Genomic DNA, 5,866 nt, shown 5'->3' with positions numbered 1-5,866 from the left:
AAAGCGCTCTACGTACGTCTATGTACTAATACACTATGGAGAAAGTTCTGTAAAATTAGATTGGAATTATGATGCAAGCTGTAAATGGAGCCGTCTGCATTTTGTGGGACTAAGAGTGATCAGATTTCAATTAAGATAAAATGAAACTTTATCGATCCCCATGGGCAAATTAGGTTGATGCAGCAGCAAATTATAATAGGATTCAGCAGGGAAAAAGACAAATACAATAATCACACAAATAGAATGAAAAAACTAAAATAATAAAAACAATAAAGCAATAAAATAGAGTACAAACAATTGCTGGATTCTATAAATGTATACTGGTATCAGTTTAAACATGTTATAGACTGTATTGGTTTGGAAATATGGGGGAGGAGTAAGAATGACTAAAATATAAGGATTTACTTAGTTGTTACAGATATAACTAGCAGTCACAATTTCTTATTTAAATATGGATTATGGAATTAGAAATATATGCTGTATATAAAAATATGTATAATATGTATGTTTACAGTATGAAAATCTGAAGATGTAATAAAAATGACACACAAGGATATGATCTTGATATGAGATGAATGTTAATGCTGATACAGAGGTTCTGTGATTTGTGTCACTTCAGAAATGTGTGTGACAGTCAAACTGTGACTAGGAATGTAAGCCAAAAAAAGGTAAAAGTAGAGACTGGGGAGAGGCTGCATATAGAAGAGGATGGGAGATAAAGAGGAGTGGTGCAGTGTTTTGAAGCTGAAGAGAGAGAGAAGACAGTGTGTATGGGTATGCGGGCATCTGTGTGTGCTGCTGCATCACTTATTGATGGAGGACGGGTAGCGAGCGGTGCCACCCTGCTGCTTGACTTTATTCCCTGCTTCGGCGAATTGGGGTCGTATACATAACCAACGGCTGCCTTTCAGTCACATCACTCACTACAACACAACCATCAATAAAAGACAAGCCGGGTCCGGTACACTATGTGTGTGTGGTGGATGTAAGCTGGTCTGTAAACAGGCTGCTCTTCTAAAAACAGGAAAAAGGTGAGACACCAGGGCTGTGTCTCAAACTGCTAAAATGCCACCTAATCAGGCAGCCTTCGGAGGCAGGGAGGCATCAAGTCATGTCTCAATTGAATGTTTACAAAAAATGCTGCCTGCTGAGGTGCCTCCAACTGGGCAGGTTTTGAAGGCAGCATAGACGTATCCTTCGTTGATCAAGATATCCCACAATCCCGTGCGTCCGCTCGACTGCGCCGACAGATAAAAATAAAATGGCGGGCAACAGCCAAATGTAAGTTATTGTTATATTTTTAACCTCAGATTTTTTTTCTACCTCGAAATAGACAGTTTAGTCACTGAATATCCATTCTCTTTTGATGTATAATGGTTATTTAAGAAATTTGTTCCAACTTTCGGATTCACTGAAAACAGACTTTTTGAGGTTAGCCTATCTGTTATGTTAGCTTACTAAGCAGACCATTGAATTATAGCCTAAAAGCCCATAAGTTATAGCCTAAACTGTTATTTATTTAAAACGCAATGTTTGATCGTTGGTTAACCATTATTTAATTTAACCAATTCAAAGGGTCGATGGAGGATACCACTGCCTTTATTAAGGTCCGGCAGATGCGGGTCCAGACTATAGACTGGCCCAGACTTCATGGGGCAAAAAACAGCGCCCTGAATGGATGGAAGTAAGTTGAGCTGACAAAAGCACTTTTTGTTGTTTAGTAGTGAAAACATTCCCATCCCTAAATTCTACCAGTTGGCTATTCAACAGACAGCAATTATGTTGTAGAAGAAACCTGAATGTTAAACTATTACTACTACTGCTACAACTAGTATTACTACCTCCACTGTTACTACTAGGCTACTACTATTACTGCTACTACCAGAGGTGGACTGGTAATCTGGTATACCAGGCATTTTCCCGGTGGGCCGACGCACCTTGGACGCACCTTGGGGCCTATATAATTTAATTTGTAATTTTTAATTTAAAAAAAATGAATACTTTTTTTTTGGCCGACGACCGGCCCATAAAGCAGGGACAGCGGCCCATTGGTTCATTTTCTATACTGACACTGGGCTGGCCCAATCACATCTCTTACTAGGCCCCACCCCTCCCCCTCTGTCCTCTCTGTTTCTCGTGTCAGATGCCATGGCTCAGAGCCAAAAATTTGTGGATGGATGAAGGCGTCAAAATGGATAAACAAAAGCGCAAGGGGGGGTGTGGAGAAGTTGTGGGCCAAAAAAATTTAAATTCTAGAGGCGGATGCCGCCAAATGTGTAAAAACAACAGACATGTTTGCTGCAGGGGCTGCAGTAGCTTCAATATCTACAGTACGCGACATTGTGCAGCAACAGGTGGAACTTAAAAGAGGAGAGGTGGCTGGCCATGGCCACTGCCAGGCAGAGGAGCAGGCGTGTGACAGGGAAGCCGAGGAGGGACAGAGTGAGCATGACAGGGCCGAGGGACAGAGGGAGCAGGAGCAGGAGGAGAGTGTAGTTGAAGCGGTAAGCATGGAGTAGCTTCATGATTAACAGGGACTCGCAGGGAGGGAGTGTGTGTGCCTTGCCATGATGACGATGATGATGATTAATTCAATTAATGTCGATGATAATAAGATAAGATAACATAATCGTAATGCTATCATAAAGTGAGACCGTCACCTACTGCTGGTGGTCACTCAGTCAGTTGTCAAATAGCGCAACATAAGCTATTTGGCACTGTTTTTGTAGCTAGCATAGTTCCCTAATGCAGTCGCAACTTCGGCTGACTATTCTAACGTTAACTAGCTAACGTTATTTTGTCAGCATCGCGTTGGCTAAGCTGTGAGTGACCTAGGTCCATATCGTATCATCATAATATTATTAAAATTATTAGGCTAAGGGTTCCCTTGATAAAGATGCGCGAAAAGGCTGTATAATATACAACACCTGTAGCTCTACTGTGCTAAAATGTATGCCTGCTTATGTATTAGCCTACAGGGGGAAAAAAATGTTTTCATTTCCAACAACAGGCAACAAAGTTGTCCTATGTTTATTTTCAGCCAGGTATGGTTGTAACTATTAGGATATACAGTATATGGTATGGATTACTGTTATTACTATCTGTGGGGTCTCCACCTACAGTAAGTTCAAATTGTTTGGCGCTGCTGTCCTTTGAGCATGCACCTTCACGTGGTAGGCGCATAAACTGTAGGTCAAACTCCCCAAACAAACAAGCATACCATTGATTTAATTGCCCTATCACATACAAAGATCTAACTATTACTCCTCTCTGAACATTAATATGAAACAAAAAGGTGATCTATTAACTGTGTAAACCTTATGCAATATTCATCATCAATATTTGGATACTTGAAATCTGTATGAACTGAATAGTTAGTATCAAATGAAATAAGATGGAACAGCTCCATGCATTAATTGAATAAACAACTATTTGCTCATTACCAGTATGGTATTGTTTAAATTGTACAGCTTTTTGCACATCTTTGTCAGGGAATTCCAACAATTCTGGACTGGAGATTGTGTCCTTCTCCACGGCCACCTCTGATCACCAGGGAGTCAGTCAAGAGCGAGTGAGTACACTGGTCCACTTGCACTGGTACACTTGTCCACGGCACTTACTACTCAGCTTTGTAGTGGTTTGGGGGAATAGTACAGTAGGTACGCATATTTAAGGGGACCGCAAGGATGGTGTACTAGTGGGTGGTGTCCGACCGATTGTGGTGGGCCGTCTGGGCCAAAAATGCCAGGGCCAATTTTTTGTCCCAGTCCACCCCTGGCTACTACTGTTATTACTACCATTACAACTGCTATTACTCCTATAACAAAAAATAAAAAAATTACTTAAATAATCATGGTCGCCCACGTGGTCCTGCAAGGCAGACAGCTGAGCAGCAATTTGGTCTCTCAGGTCACTGCCACTGACTGTCTCTCCATCTCCTCCTTCCTCTTCGCCAGGTTCTCCGTCCTCCACCGGTAGGACATCCCCATTGCTCACACAGATGTTGTGCAGAATTGTACAAGCCATGACAACATCAGGGATGAAGTGGTGTCCACCTCCAGGGCGTGGGGGAAGATGGCCCTCCACCTGGTCTTCATCATGCCAAATGCTAGCTCAAAGACAGAGCGAGCTCTAGCATGATGGGCATTGAACTTGTCAAGCCAGGTAAGTATTTATTTAAAATGGATTATCGCAAGCAATCCTTTCACATACTTTACTCACATATGGAAAAATAACTAATAAATAAACCTGTGTTGTGCCACTCCTCTGACTGGGTTTTTATAAGGTGTCACCAGGGAGATGGGCCTCTCCATGCATGGATACCCTCCATCACCCAGAGGGAAGGTACCCTGTGGTGGATACACCCCTCGCCGATACAAGGGACTGTGCTGGAGGACCCTGGAGTGCACGGAGCCAGGGAAACCGACAAATCATCACTGGACTTGGCTCTGTGGTCACATACATAAAAACTCCTTTGTTCCCTGTGCAATAACTCTGCTTAATCTACACATGTAATTTAGCATTTTAGAGATTGTTTTGTTGTACTATTGTGTTCTGTATATTGTATGTACAGGAAACAATTTTGTACTTTTTGTTTTTGTACTTTTTGTTTTTGTTTTTGTACTTGTGTTGTTTTTTATCTTGTGCCCCTGACTGCAAGTCAAGTTTCCCATCTGGGATAATAAAGTGACTGAACTGAACTGAACTGAACTGAACTGAACGTACGGCCTGCAGCTGGATGGAAGGGAACAGCTTGCGGTTCCGATAAGACCAAGCTTCTGGCTCTCCAGCGGGTTTGATGCAGATGTGACATCCATCAATGGCACCCATCGACTTTTGTGTATATAGTTTAGATATTGTATATTGTTTATATAACTATTATTGTATAACTATTGTATATATAACTATTATATATAGTTGCATTAGTGTAATTGTGTTTTGTTATGTAGATATGTAGTTATTTTTTATTGGTTATATATTTATGTTCAAATAAAGTACAAAAATCATTATAAAAATGGTTGATTATTTAATAGCAGAAACAGTACTTGAAATGTTTTTAGTAAAAGTAGAAATAGCCTATTAATTGCAGTATAACTACCAGTATAACTCAAGTGAAAGTCCTACATTTAAAACTAAGCAAAAAATATTGCAGCCTAAGCAATGAAATGGTTGTGAAAAGTAAACCTAGTAGTTGCTGAAGATGTAATTTGAATTACATGTTAAATATTTAATTGTAGTTCTTGGGTATTACTTAAGTTAGTAAATGTTCTGTAATACTTTACACTATTGTGGTTGTTATACTATTAACGTTAACTATTTTATTAAATCTATATAAAATTCAAATTTATACTGAATACTATCACTAAAAAATATATAAGCAGTTATTCCAAATGACCAACAGGTAGCAGTATAACCGCTGTAACTGACAGATGGCAGCTGCCGGTATTTAGCGATGTCATGACATCGCAACGCATTGCTGCCTTGGAAGTCAGTCTTAATCCAGATACCTTTACAGGTAACTTCATACAAAAACACTGCCTCCAAAGGACACTGCCTCGCTAGACAGCAAGGCAGCAGGCAGCTGCCTTCCGTTTGAGACAGCCCAGGTCTCATTTGGAGGGAAATCTGCTGGATTGCTTTATGGCACAAAACAGGACGAGGGCGCTGTTCTTCCAGAGCAAACAGAGCTAAAGCTTTCAAGAGTTTCTGCCAATGTCAGATGGTGGAAGGAATGAAAAGCTAATGGAAAAAGCACTTCCAACATGTCGATCCTCTTCAGGGAGTGTGTGTGTGGGGCAGGGGGGTTTATGGGAAATGTGGTCTAAATTTTGAGAAACGCTAGCACTAGAGGTAGGGACTCGAATCG

General features: G+C 40.8%; 1 long non-coding RNA gene across 1 annotated transcript; it reads left to right on the top strand.

Annotated features, from left to right (window-relative positions):
• Window positions 1–1,417: 1,417 nt before the first annotated feature.
• LOC139911567 (uncharacterized) lies at window positions 1,418–4,425 on the top strand. Its single transcript, XR_011784622.2, has 3 exons — window positions 1,418–1,684; window positions 3,957–4,164; window positions 4,286–4,425. It is a non-coding gene; the product is annotated as an uncharacterized LOC139911567 (long non-coding RNA).
• Window positions 4,426–5,866: the final 1,441 nt, after the last annotated feature.

This window comes from Centroberyx gerrardi, chromosome 6 (assembly GCF_048128805.1).
Source record: "Centroberyx gerrardi isolate f3 chromosome 6, fCenGer3.hap1.cur.20231027, whole genome shotgun sequence".
Classification (NCBI taxonomy): domain Eukaryota; kingdom Metazoa; phylum Chordata; class Actinopteri; order Beryciformes; family Berycidae; genus Centroberyx; species Centroberyx gerrardi.
Note: the sequence above shows the minus strand (reverse complement) of the source record. Positions and strands in the feature narration are given on the sequence as shown.